Below are 15,323 nucleotides of genomic sequence, written 5' to 3'. Positions count from 1 at the left end.
ACCCTCGTGACTCTATTCCTTGGCGCCAATGACAACTGCTGTAGTCTGCGTTCATAAGAATTTGGGTTTCAAATTCAATCAGTTCCCTTGAATATCAATCACTTCAGTATGGCAAGGAGACGAATCGAATCTGATAGAGGCTCAATCAACCCAGGTGAGTATTCTCGAGTTTGGACCCTATGCTTGTTTTCCTTCAATGTAAAGTTCGTTTCAATGACTCGTTGTTGGTACACAGGTCTTGCTTGTTAACTATTTTTTCGCTTTCTTGGTTTCTTGTTTTGCTGCTTTGCTTTAATGGAAATCTCTTTAACCAAAGAAAAAAGGACAAAGCATGTACCTTCTAGTGATAAAAGTAATGGACACTCTTCCTTTCACATGCTTTGTCTTTAAGAAATAAAATAGTAAATTAAGCATACATAATGGTGGATTTTACGACCCACTCACATAAATAAGAGTACCAATCTCAAACCACATGTTGTGCAAATAAAAAAAAATTCTTTATTAATAAAAGTCTATTACTTTTGTTGTGCAGATGATGATCACATGACTATTGAATATAGATACGGTGGACATTTTATGCACACTCCAAGAACCCATTATATAAATGGTATGGTGACTTATTTTGATAATGTAGATGTTGATAGGTTGTCTACATTAGAAATTAAAGACATGATACAAGAGTTCGGTGTTCAAAACTCCAAATATTTTTATTACACACTTCCAGGGCATGGACTAGCATATGGTCTTTATGCATTGGAGAAAGATGAACACATTTTAGGTTTTGTGAGCTCAATACCTAGGAATAGGCAAATGACTGTCTATGTAGAGCATGATAGTGATGTTCATGAGGTTATTGGTGACATAACCCAACCACCGATGTCACAAGCTAATATAGATTATGGAGAATCATTTAGTGAAATCCATGACGACCTGTTTAGTCAAGTTGATGAAAATAGGTATGGTTCATATAGTCTCAACAATGATCACTTATTTCAAGAAGAGAGAAGTGCTTTGTATCATGGTGAGCCTCAAGATTTTTATGATGTACCGATACATATTAATGAGTATGAATATGATGGTGATGGTGATGATAAAACGAAAGGTTTCAATTATGAGGAAAGTGATAATGATGGTAATAATTCTGATTCTGAATTTTATGAAGAGGACAATGATGCCATGTTGGACGATGATAATTTCTATGATGATGCAGTGGATACACTAGAGACTTTCATCGGATGTGGTAAGAAACAAAAAAACAATTGGGAGGCAGATATACAGGTTGAGGATATGAAGATGGATGAAAAGCAATATAATTCAGATGAGTTACATTTAACATCAAACTCTGATGAAGAAGGAACTACTCGCAGGTACAAAGAGTTTAATATTGATACTGATATGAGTTCGACGTTGCGATGAAATTTCCAAGTAAAAAGGTCCTGAAACAGGCTATACAAATTTATGGAGTATTAGGGTCATATGAATGCAAGATAGTGAAAAATGATAAGTTCAGGTTGTCTGCTAAGTGCAAGAAAGGTTGTAAGTGAAGGTTGTATGCTTCTTTGATGCAGGGAGAAAACACTTATCAAATTAAGAGTTACACTCCTAAGCATTCATGTTCCAAAGGTTTCCATAACAAAAACATCACTTCAACTTTCCTTTCTCAAAGGTATATGAGTAAGATTAAAGATGATCCTAAGATTAAAAAGACAACGCTTCAATTAGAGGTTCATAGAGAATTGGGATATGAAGTTTCTACAGATCAATGTTATAAAGCTAAGAGGAAGGCTCAAACTTTGATTGAGGGAACTTATGCTCAACAATACGAAAAGTTATGGGAGTATTGTGAAAAGATTAGATAGACTAATAACGACAGTATGTTGATGAAGGTGGATCCTCCTCATTTTCAAAGGTTTTATGTGTGTTTGGACGCATGCAAAAAAGGGTTTACAACAGGTTGTAGACCTTTAATAGGTGTTGACGTTTTTCACCTAAAGGGAACATTTCAAGGTAAATTTTTTTAGATACTTTTATTTGACATTTACTTATGTGGATGTTATATTAATTTAATATTTATTTCTATATATAATATTTATTTCTTTCTTTACATAGTAATTCAATATAATGGCAGGGCAATTACTTGTGGCCGTGGATATTGATGCAACTGATAATAAGTACCCCATTGCTTATGCGGTTGCTGAGTTGGAGAGTTAAGACTCTTGGTGTTGGTTTCTCCAACTTTTAATTGAGGATTTTGGTCCAGTTAGTGAATATAGTTGGACTTTCATTTCAGATCAACAAAAGGTAAGTAATTGCTTTCATTGCAATTGGGTTTTACTTTATATTGTTGCTTTCAATTATGAGTTGCTCCAAAATATTTTTTTTAACTTCATAAGAAATGATTTTATATGCCTAGGGTTTGGATAAAGCTTTTGATTTTATATGCCTAGGGTTTGGATAAAGCTTTTGAATTAGTAGTGCTTGAAGTGTCTCATAGGTGTGTGAGGCATCTATATGGAAATTTGAAGAAAAAATTTAAGGGTCAAGCATTGAAAGATCAATTGTGGAGTGCAGCCATGTCATCAAATGAAATAGATTTTAATTGTGAGATGGAAAAACTAAAAGGCTTAGATGAAGAAGCTTATGGTTGGTTGACAAATAGGTATCCAAATAGGTGGGCTAGGCATAGATTCAATCCTAGAACCAAGTGTGACATGTTGTTGAACAACTTGTGTGAGTGTTTTAATTCTTAGATTTTGGCTCCAAGGGATAAACCAATACTTACCATGCTTGAGACGATTAGGTACAAAATAATGAGAGGGACTTGATTAGTAAATGTGAGGGTCCAATTTGTCCAAAGATCCAAGGCAAACTAGAGAAAAACAAGACTTTATCTCATAGATTTAGACCAATGTATTGTGGCAATGGATTGTTCCAAGTGGGGGATACATTAGTTGATAAACATTCTGTGAATTTGTGGACCCAAAACTTGTAGTTGCAGGAGGTGGGAGCTCAATGGAATACCCTGCATGCATGCAGTTTCTGCTATATTCCATAACAGGCAAGAAGCTGAACAATTTGTGGATAAATGTTACACACCAGAGGCTTATTTGAGAGCTTATTCTCCAGTCATACAACCAGTCAAGAGTATGAAGTATTGGCCAAAAGAAGCCACTTGGGAACCCGAGGAGCAAATGCTGGCCCAGTACCTTTACCTCTTCGAGTGACATGTATGAAATTTCGAGGACAAAGTTTTTATAAGGAGGTAGATTATAATAACCCAATTCTAAATTAATATTTAATTATTAATTTATTTAAGTAAAAGATGAATTTATCTCGAAAATATTTTAATGGTTTAAAAGTTAACTTTTTGTTCGGGAATGAATCTGGGGATTTCAGTTGTACCGTTGCATAGAGCACTTCGAGATGAGTCCGTAGACATATAGTGGGCTCAAATCGAAGTTGTAACGAAGAAGTTATGATTTACGGAAGCTCAGTTGCATAACCGTAAAATTTCCAAGTTCAGTTTTTAAAAACCCAGATTTTCTTCTCTCACGACCTCAATTACCAGCCAACTTCAAACAGAGATTTCTCCTCCGTCCAGCCACCAATTTCGATGCCACAACTTGCAAACTCTTCATCTGTCTCTCCTCTTCACATCCATACCAATTTCCAACCCCCAAATCCAAGGAATTAAACCCAAAGTTCGAGCCAAAACTGAGTAAAAAACATAGCCATTTCAGGTTGTTTCAAAATAGTGAGTTTCGAGGGCTTTTCCGGCCAACCCAACCACCACCTGCCACAAAATTACTCATTAAACACTCTCCTACCTTCCCTTCATAATTTCCCTCAAAGACCCGACCCAATTTCATGTAGAATTAACGAAATCAAACCCAAATTTTTTTAGGTTTTTCAAAGAAAGAAATCATTCGTTCGAGGGCTTTAAAGGTGCAATTAATCTTCGAGCCAGGTGTAAAGTTACTCCCCTTGATGTGCGTGATCTGTAGGTATGAATATTGGACGGCAGTTTGGAGTTTTCAGATCTTCAAAAAATTTCTTTACACCCATCTGCAATGGCGGATTTTGATCCTAAAATATTCCCCACGTCATCCCGAGCATGACGGTATGCTCTGATTTCAATTTGGTTATCGTTTGATCGTCGATCGGATATCGCATATTAGGCGTTACCTGGGTTCGACATGTTTGGACTCTTGGATAGACTTCATTTTCAAATATGTTGATCTAGGCAACTCTAGGATTGTGTAGGAATTCACAGATCAAGAATCGGAGTCCTGAATACTTCGATTCAATAATTCAAAGTTTAGGTAAACGATAACCGTCCTATCGTACGATCGCAAGCAATCTGACCATTCGATTCGGACCAAACTTGCAGGGCATGTTTAGTAAAGTGAGTTGAATCTATAGGAACTCTCAGATTGGTAATCGTAGGTCGTGGACCCTACGGGGTATCAGATTGACCAATATGGAAAATTAATCGCTTATTGAACCTCGGTTCTTTTCAAACCATTCCACCTATCAGAAATGTTGAAAATGGGCCTAGGAACTTCTGTAAGTCACGTACACGCACTTTTGAGGCCGGGAGCCAGGATTTTGATTAGATAATTGTGGTTGACCTATTTTATTAATTAAATATTTTAATTGCTTTAATAGGTACTCCGGCTTTGCCCGAGATCGTATGATCGTACGGTTATCGTTTATCTAAACTTCTAATAATTGAATAGGAGTATCCGAGACTCCGATTCTTGATCCGCGAATTCCTACACAATCCTAGCGGTGCCTGGATCAACATATTTGAAAATTAAGTCGATCCAACGTTCCGAACATATCAAACCCAAATAACGCCTAATATGAGATATTCGACCGATGGTTAAACGATAACCAAATTGAAATATGAGCATACCATCATCCTAGTGACGACGTGGGGAACATTTTAGGACCTAGACACCCCGTCGACGCACCGCCACGGCCAACGGGTGTGTAGAGAAATTTTTCGGCGATTGAAAAACTCCAAATCGCCAGCCAATATTCATACCTACAGATCAAGCACATCAAGAAGAGAAACTTTATACAGTGGCTCGAAGATCAATTTCACCTTTAAAGCCCTCGAACAAACGATTTCTTTTTTACAAAAACCTAGAAAATTTTGGGTTTGATTTTGTCAATTCTACATGAAATTGGATCGGGCCTTTGAGGGAAATTACAAAGGGAAGGTAGGGAAGTGTTTTGGGAGTAATTTGGTGGCGGGCGGTGGCTAGAGTTGGCCGAAAAAGCCCTCGAAACCCATTGTTTTGACACAACCAGAAATGGCTCTGTTTTTTACTTGCTTTTGGCTCGAATTTTGGGTTTAATTCCTTGGATTTGGGGATTGGAAATTGATATGGATGCGAAGAGGAGAGAAAGATTAAGAGTTTGCAAGTTGTGGCATTGAAATTGGTGGCTAGACGGAGGAGAAATCTCTGTTTGAAGTTGGTTGGTCGTTGAGGTCGCGAGAGAGAAGAAAATCTGGGTATTTAAAAAATGAACTTTGAAATATTTACGATTATGCCACTGAGCTTCCGTAGATCATAACTTCTTCATTGCAACTCTGATTTAAGCCCACTATGTGTCTATGGACTCATCTCGACGTGCTCTACGCAACAATACAACTGAAATCCTCAGATTCTTTCCCGAACAAAAGTCAACTTTTAAATCATTAAAATATTCCCAAGATAAGTCATCTTTTACTTGAATAAATTATATTAAATATTATTTAAATCAGTTTTACATCTACCCCTTATAAAAACTTAGTCCTTGAAATTTCATACTTGTCACTCGAAGAGGTAAAGGTACTGGAGGCGCATCTACTCCTCGGGTTTCTAAGTGGCTCTTCCACAAGACTTTCACAAATGAATTTCTCTAGAAAGTGGTACTTGTACCTTCCAATCCAAAATCTGAACGGGTTGCTGCACACAACTCAAATAATTCTTCAATTCTATTAGTTGTGACTCCAGAACATGAGAAGAATCTAAAATATACTTCCGGAGCACAGAGATGTGAAATACGTCTAGTAATCGAGAAAGTTCCAAAAGTAAAGCAAGCCTGTATGCAACTAGGCCCACACGTTCCAAAATCTCGTATGGCCCAATGTAACGAGAGCTTAACTTTCCCTGTTTCCCAAATCTCACACCTTTCCAAGGCAACAACTTTTGCAACACCTAGTCACCAACTTCAAATTGAAGATCCTTCTATTGTCGACATAACTCTTTTGTTGATCCTGAGCTGCCTTGATTCTTTCTCTCATCAGTCTAACTTTCTCCTTTGTTGCTTCAATGTCTTCAGATACTTCCAATCTTTCCTCACCCACTTCATCCCAATAAATTGGAGTTCTACACTGCCTTCCATACAATGCATCGTAGGGCAACATCCCAATGCTTGATTAATAACTATTATTATATGCAAACTCCATGAGAGGTAATTTATCATCCCAATCTCCCTGAAACTATAGTGCACAAGCTCCGAGCATAAGTTCCAAGGTTTGAATCGTTTTTTCCGACTGTCCATTAGTTTGGGGATGAAATGCAATACTGAACTACAATTAAGTCACAAAAGCTTCATGTAACTTTGTCCAAAAACGGGACGTAAATCGAGGATCTCTACCTAACACAATAGATATTGGTACCCCATGCAATCTCACAATCTCAACAATAAAAAATTTGGCCAGTTTATTCAGAGTTTAAGTCACTTTCACAAATAGAAAATGAGCGGACTTGGTAAATCAATCCACTATTACCCAAACTCCATCATGATTGTCCCGTGTCCAAGGAAGCTTGAACACGGAGTCCATAGTTATGTGCTCCCACTTCCACTCCAGGATCGGAAGTGGTTGCAGAAACCCCGATAGTTTCTACCGTTCAGCCTTGACCAGTTGACAAATTAAACATTACTCTAGTATTTCATTCTTCATAAAAGGCCACCAATAAAACTCCCTCAGAGTACGGTACAACTTTGTGTTGCCTGGATGCATGGCAAAGGCCGAACAGTGGGGCCTCCTCAAGAATTTCCCTCTTTAGTGCTTCATCCCCAGGAACATACAATCTTGTTCCTACCATCAAAGCTCCATCATTCCTTACCGAATAATATGTTCTCGTACCATTCTCAACTTCCAACCTTAACGTGCAGATTAACGGATCATGCATTTGGGCTTTGATAATTCGTTCAACTAACACTGGTCTTATATAGAGAGTAGCAAGTAAAGCTCCCTGATCATCCAAACTCAACCCAACTCTTCAATTCCTCAACTCCACCAACAATGGAAGATATTTTCTTCGGAGATCAGCCAAGGATCCAAACGACTTTCTGCTAAGAGCATCACCCACAATATTAGCTCTTTTAGGATAATGTTCAATGGTGCAGTCATAGTCTTTATCAATTATAACCACCTCCTCTGTCTCAAGTTCCAAAATCATTAAAGTGAAGATGCCACTCTACTAAAGGATGTTTTGTGACTTCCAGCCCCTGATTGACACGTCAACAATCCCGAGGCTTTAAATTGGGGACTTCCCCTTACTTGCACATCATCGAAAAATATCACCTCAAAAGCCAAAAATAAACTCTTTATATTTTTTAGTGTTTTAAGTTTGAGTGTTTATTTCCCAAGTGCTACTTTTGCGAAGCTTCTGTTAAAGCACTACTGCCTTTCTGCATCTATGTAAGTTTGCAAAATTTAATGATATTGTTTCTAATTTCGTTATACCCTTTTCCTTGGTTTTATTTATTCTCTACATCTCCACCTTACCTTCTGCACATAAGCTTAAAATTGATTAAAAATGTAACATCCCAACCCAAATTTTAATTATTCGTTTAATTTGATTAATTTAATAAATTTTAAATTTTACCCTCGGGAGTAGGGTATTTTTGTCAATTTTTAATCCGGAAGGATTTTGGTTTAACGAATGGTACTATTACTTAGATCGCGTCAATACAAGTTCGTAGATGGGCTCAAATTTGAGTCGAAACGAAGAAGTCACAAGCTACAGAAGCCTAGTGGCGTAATCGTAAATATTTCAAAATGGGTTTTCAAAAATCAGATTCTTTCTTTTCCAAAAACTGCCAGCTGCAAAAACCTTGGGGGAGGAGGGGGCGGTGTCTGTAGCCCACGAGAGAGGGAGAGAGAGGAAAGAAATTTTGATTTTTAAAAACCCATTTCGAATTATTTACGATTATGCCACTAGACATCCGTAGCTTGTAACTTCTTCGTTTCAACTTCGATTTGAGCCCACTACGTGTCTACGAACTTGTATCAATGCAATAATACCATTCATTTCTCCAAAATCCTTCCGAATTAAAAAGTGACCAATACACCACTTCCCCAAATGTCAAAATTTTAAATTAATCAAATTAAATGAATAATTAAAATTTGGGTTCAAATGTTACAAAAAATTTTGCACTTACTAGGCTGGGCCAGTATCTAGTATCAGAGCCAAAATTCCTAAAGTTACAATAATACAAATTGTCTTCTTATCAGACAGAGAATATTAATGAGACCCACCATACAGGTCTGGGTGATAGCTAGTTAGCATATCTTCGTTTGCAAATTCTCATCTTCATGCTGAGTGACAGATGCTAAAGCCATAGATTTGTCATCAAAGTCTAGAATTTCAAAGACTTTTTTCAGATGAGGATGAACTTGACTGATCAATAATTGCTCCAAGCCTTTGAGAGAAGCTTGGCTCAACTGGAGCTATTGCAATAGGTTGTGGGACCAGGGATGCCTCACCATGAATGAAGAGGGGAACGAACTTACGAAAAGGATCCCACCAACGAATAAGGATCTTTCTCTCGAGATTTAGGAGATAAGTCCATTCTTCATCCAGGTCTTCAGACAGACAGTATTCCCATTTCAGAATCCATGGTAATTCATACAGCATCATGAACCACATAAATAACATTTTTCATCAAGATAAGATTTATTACATATCTTGAATATCGTATCGAATGACTCCTTAACATCATGAGGTAAAAAGTCTTTTGGAGGGCCCCATAACAAGAAAATTCCTTTGAACCACATAGGTAGTTCTATCAGAGAGGCCAATTTAAATTGGATAAACCAAGAATGGGAAGAAAAAAAACTTATTTTGAAAACATAACACATTCCCAAGCCTTTCTATAATCAAAATAATTATAGAAATAAGGCCTAATATCAAGCTGGTGGAACCTTCTAGCCCTTTCATGGCTTGGACCCCATCTCTCCAGCAGTATCACTTCTAATATCTAAAGTTAGAAGAAAGCGATCATATTTTTATTATCATTTCCATGCCTATGAACAACGCGAACTGACTCTGTTTCAATTAGCAGATGTTCGTAAAATATCCAAGGCTTATTAAGAGGCAAAATATCATATCTTGAATATTTTTCGGCCAAAACTCTAGGATACTTTTCCAAATCATTATATTCAACGATAGCTAGAAGAATTCTCATGTATCCTTTGAAAGGATTTTCAACAATCATTGAAAGGCTGGTGAAACCTTCTGGCCCTTTCAAGACTTTTTGCCTCCTGATGTTAAGGAGTCATTCGATAAGATATTCAAGATATGTAATAAATCATATCCTAATAAGAGGATGTTATACATGTGGTTCATGATGCTGTATGAGCTACCATGGATTCTAAAATGGGAATATTGTCTGTCTGAAGATCTGGATGAAGAATGGACTTATTTGCCTAATCTCGAGAGAAGAATCTTTATCCGTTGATGGGATCCTTTTCGTAAGGAACATCTGGCCCCTGGGAAGTTCATTTCCCTCTCCATTCCTAGTGAGGCGCCCTTAGCCCCACAACCTATTGCAATAACTTCAGCTAAGCCAAGCCTCTCTCAAAGGCTTCAGGCAAATATTGATCAGCTAAGTTCATCTTCTTTTAAAAAGGACCTGAAAAAAGTCTTAGAAATTCTAGACCTTGATGACGAATCTATAGCGTTGACATCTGCCACTCAGTATGAAGATGAGGACGATCCTTTTGCAAACGAAGATATGCTAACCAGCTATCACCCAAACCTGTATGATAGGCCTCATTAATATTCTCTGTTTGATAAGAAGACAATTTGTATTATTGTAACTTTAGGTTAAAGCAGTCTACATTTACTTTAGCTTTATTTTCTTTTGGTTAAAGCAAAGATGCTTCTGCTTTAACTTTGCTTTTGCTTTTGCCTTTGTGCTTTCTTTTGGCCATTTACGTAAAAATCCAACCAGAATTATTAAAGTGAAGATGCCGCTCAACTGTAGGCTGCTTCATAATTTCGTGTCGCTGATTGACACGTTAACAACCCCAAGGCTTTAAATTGAGGATTTCCCTTAATTTCAGGCGTCGCAAGTTTCAGAGAAATCTTTGTATTTTATTTTGTGAGTTTGAGTATTTTCCAAGTGCTGCTTCTGCGAAGCTTCTGTTGGAAGCACTTCTGCAACCCCCTTATGTAGTTATGTAAGCTTGAATTTCTATATCCTTCGTAGTTTCATTATATTTGTTTCCTTTGTTCTAGCTTTACATGTTTCAATTCCTTTTGATTGTTTTGTTTGTTATCTACGTCTCCACACTATCTTCCGCATGTAAGCTTAAGATTGATTAAAATTTTGCTCTTCAAAAGGCTGGGCCAATTTATGGTATCAAAGCCTAAAGTACCCGAGAGAGTTGTAATCAAATCTTAAGCTTACGTGAGAAAGGTAATGTGGAAACATAGACAACAAACAAAACAATCAAAAGCAATTTAAACATGCAAAGCCAAAACAACGTCAATAAATATAATGAAACTACGAAGGCTGTCATAGAAAATTCTGAGATCCTGGGTCTAAATTACATAAAGGATTTTTATAAAGATTTAGTCAAAGATTCCAAACTATTATACCAAAGGTTGAAGAAGAGCATAGTTCCCTGGTTTGATGAACATACGAAGGCTGTTGGGAGACTAAAAGTTAAAGAACTTCCTTGTCTAGCCTTAGCCAACCCGAAAGCCTTCAAAATTGTAGAAACCGATGCTTCAGATATAAGGTTTGGGGGAATCCTAAAACAGAAAGTTAATAACTCATAGCAGTTGGTTAGGTTTGCCTCTGGAGTTTAAGCCAACTTAGAAAAACTAATCTACTGTTAAAAAAGAAATGTTAGCCATTGTCCATGTTGTTTCCAAATTTGAAAATGATCTTTTAAACAAAAAGTTTTTAATAAGAGTCGATTGCGAGGCTACGAAAGATATTTTGTTTAAAGATGTAAAGATGTAAAAAATTTGGCCTCAAAACAGATTTTTGCATACGGCAAGGAATTCTTTCTACTTTTGATTTTGATATTGAATTTATTAAGTACGAAACTAACACACTCCCTGATTTTTTGAACCCGTGAATTCTTACAGGATGCAAACAAGGAGTTCCAAGCAACTGACCCCACAAAAGAGCACCAACGCTCTTGATAGAGCATCACAATCGAAACCATATCCTTTGCTGACTTCTTCTCCATACAACACGAAAAGAGAAAGCATGATTACTGAAAATCCTTTCAAATAATACATGAGAATCCCGCTAGCTATCATTGAAAATAATGATCTAGAAAAGCATCCTAGAGTTTTGGCTGAAAAATATTTAAGAGATGTTATTCCACCTCTTAATAAGCCTCGGATATTTTACGAACAGCAGTTGATTGAAACAGAGTCAGTTCGCAGTGTACATAGGCATAGAAATGATAATTAAAATATGATCGCTTTCTCCAAACTTCAAATATTAGAAGTGATACCGCTGGAGAGATGGGGTCCAAGCCCTAAAAGGGCCAGAAGGTTCCACGCCTGATATTAGGCCTTATTTGACAGGACCCGATCCAATTCCGCTTTGGAATCCGAGTCAGACCCTGTGCGTGTCCGACACCTGGCAAATGTCGGGCACAAATGACCTATTTGCCCTTCTATACAAAACAAGATAAAATAACAAGGTTGACTTCTACCGAAAAATCGACAAAGTTTCCCTTGTAACTGGCTCAATACCAAAACATTCACACCTGCCAAACAAGTATACATATAGTATTTTCTAAACTTTGTTTTTGGGTCCACTCACCCTTCTGTTGTTTTGCGCCCCCAGGCAGTAGACGTGCGCAGGAATCCACTACCGGGCCACTTCCCATCTTTCGCGCCTTTCTTTGATGTAGGATTTTGTTTTGTAAACAGATTCACTCTTTTGTAAATCAATGCATGTATATAACTATACATTTGAAAACAGTTGAAAACTATCACCTAGGTGTACCCTAATTTCCGTCAAATCCTTATATCCGTCAATTCCTTACATCACCATGGGTGACACATACTCGCAGGTCTTAGTGACACGAGGTCAGTCTGAGCCGCAACTCGCAGGATTCAGGGAACCGTAGTCCGCCTTTATCCGCATTACTCGCTCCACACAAGTTCGAGTACCAAGGAACTCGTGGGGCAACTGTCAAGCATGCTGACTAAACTGAAGGCAACAAATATAATCCGAAGGCCACATGTAATAACTGGGTACAAGGTGGTTTAAGAAAATATAAAGTTTCTGAAGAAAATCTTATGAATAATTAACTTTCTGTAACCTTTACAATTCTGCTGCCGTTTATCTGATAATTAACGAGAATATCTTTTCCTATATTCTTAAAAGGCAACTTCACTCGGCAGCATGTAACATAAAATATTTAACAGCATAAAACAGCTTATAACTGAAACTGAACTGCTTAACTGAAACTGAACTGAGTAAATTCATTTATAAAAACAAAGAGTCCACTCACTGATAGTCTGAGCTCGCTGGACCTCTTGAAGGTCCCTCCTGCGGGTCAACTGGTGCCCGGGTGCCTGATTCAATGACCATAATATTCTATTAATACAATAAAGTATTAAATTAAAAACCCTACCCCCGGCTCCTAAAAGTACGTGCATCAATTTAAAGTGATCCCTATGCCCATAACAACTAGTTTCGCGGTATCTTGGGATTCAAAAAGTGCTAAAGTCCAAAAAGTCAATCCGGGACCCCACGGGTCCATGACCTCACAATATGATCCGGATGCCGCTAGAGGTCCAAAATATCTAGGACACATGTCCCGAGGGTATTGGTGTCAATCGGACGGTCGGATTAATCAAGATCGTGTAATCGCATAATTTCTAAACCCTAGCCCTAGGGTTCGCGTTTTCGGAGTATCCGGGACTCCGATTCACAATCCGTCGAATCCTACACGTTTCTAAAATTATCTAGAGTAATATATCTAAAATTGATTACGATCCAACGGCTCAACAGTATTGAACCCGGTAATCGCACAATATGGAAAATCCGTTCAAGGCTCAAACGGTATCCAAATTGAGATCCGCGAATTCCTATGCGCTCGTGACGACCCGAGAGTCACAAAACTGTACAAAATTACTTCACCACCCTAGCCCACGAGCCCCAGCACGCGCAGGCAGATTTGGGTGTCTTAAGCGATTTCGGGTGGTCGAAAAATCTCGGAACCAGGACTCCAAACTCCTATCCTAGGTAAAACACCCTATTTGGAGTCACTTTTGTTCTTGGACCTACCCCAAAAAGTGGCCGAAAATGGCCGAACACGGAGGCCGAAAGTCGGTCGAATTTCAATTTGAGTGATCTACAGCAAAAATTGATCGAAACCCAGCCAACCAGCAGTTAGAACACGAAAAATAGCTAGAAATCGATACCTCACACGACTGATTTGGTGGCCGGATGAGGGAGAAACTGAGGTTGGAACATCTGCCAAAACTGCTGCGTTTTCCAGCAGTTTTCGGCGGCTCCAGACAGCAGCAGGGGCGGCGGACGGGCTGGGGTTGATGGCGGGAGCTGGCCGGTGCTGCTGGGTCCGGTCCGGAGGGTCGGGGTGGCGTGAGGTGGCGTTGGGGTGGCTTGGGAAGGTGGCTGCCCGACTGCTTTTCTAGAACTATCGGGAGGGAGAGAGAGAGAGAGAGGGAAAGAGAAAGAGAAAGCTGAGGTTTTTATAAAAATTCTGATTTTCCTATTTACTATTTTGTCCTTCGGTGATATTTTAATCGTATTTTCTTCGTTACAACTCCGATTCGAGCTTACTTCGTGTCTATGAACTCGTGTCGTCGTGCTCTACGCAACGGTGTATGTGGAATTGTCAAATTCCTTTTCAGTCAAAAAGTCAACTTTGAGTTCATAATTTATTTCAAGGGCAAAATTGTCTTTCCACATAATAAATTACTCATTAAATATGAATTTTAGGTTTGGGTCATTACATTATTCCTGTAATTATTTTGATTATAAAAAGGCTTTGGGTTATGTGTTGTGTTTTCAAAATCAAACTTTGTCCCACTCTTGGTTTATCCAATTTAGGAGATGGAAGACATAAAAAGTTCACAGATTCTTTATTAGGAATAATCGAGTCGACCTTAGGGGAAGGCCCGATATATTTTAACTGCTTTCCAAACTTTTTTGTTGCACTTTCTGATATAAATGTCTTAAAAGCTTTAACATTGAATATTCAAACTCAAGGTTATGATAGGCCCAAGATCTCAAAATCTAGCAATCATTTATTAGGTTTCATATAAGGTTATTAACACTGTCTACTATAAGGTGCTATAAAAAAGATGCTACCATATCAAATAAATCAACAGCAAAACAGAACTTAGTTGTGAAAGTGAAATTGAATAAAAAGAACATAGCCCTTACCGCGGTACACTTAAAGCTAAGCTAGTTTCAAAACATTGCATCAATTAACATTTTTACTTTAGAAAGCATTGCAGCCCTAGTGGACCTAGCATGAGCAGATTTTCTGTTTTTCTATTTATTTAAAATAATAAATAAATAAAGGATGTTATTGTGAAACTTAAAAAAATAGATAAAATAAAGATATTAGACAAACAACTAGGCTAACTTGCACATAATATAATTTTCAGAGCAAGCATACTTCAATTCAAAGTAGGCACAAAATCCACGGCACTAGTTGCCTTTGGCATGCAAAGCAAGAAAAGGCAGCGTTACATAACAATGCAAGGAGAAACAAGGCAGCGTTTCACAATTATTATAACTTGTATATGACTATCAATTTTAACTTGGTTATAGGTACTTGGTGAAAGAAACCTGGGAGTTTCACAATTACGGGAAGATGTTATGAACGACAATCAAGACATGAACAGGACGCACACACTCATAGCTCAATCTGAAACTATTTTATGCCTCCTAACTAATTACATGTCATAAAATTATGGGAATTGATCTCGAGTTTGTGTTAATACTAAAAAGACATTTTTCCCTTCCTAGGACCTGACTTTGAAAGCAGCAGGGTAAACAGTGCAGACGGCCTCATTTTG

This window comes from Prunus persica, chromosome G2, assembly GCF_000346465.2.
Source record: "Prunus persica cultivar Lovell chromosome G2, Prunus_persica_NCBIv2, whole genome shotgun sequence".
Classification (NCBI taxonomy): domain Eukaryota; kingdom Viridiplantae; phylum Streptophyta; class Magnoliopsida; order Rosales; family Rosaceae; genus Prunus; species Prunus persica.
This window is presented reverse-complemented; position numbering follows the sequence as displayed.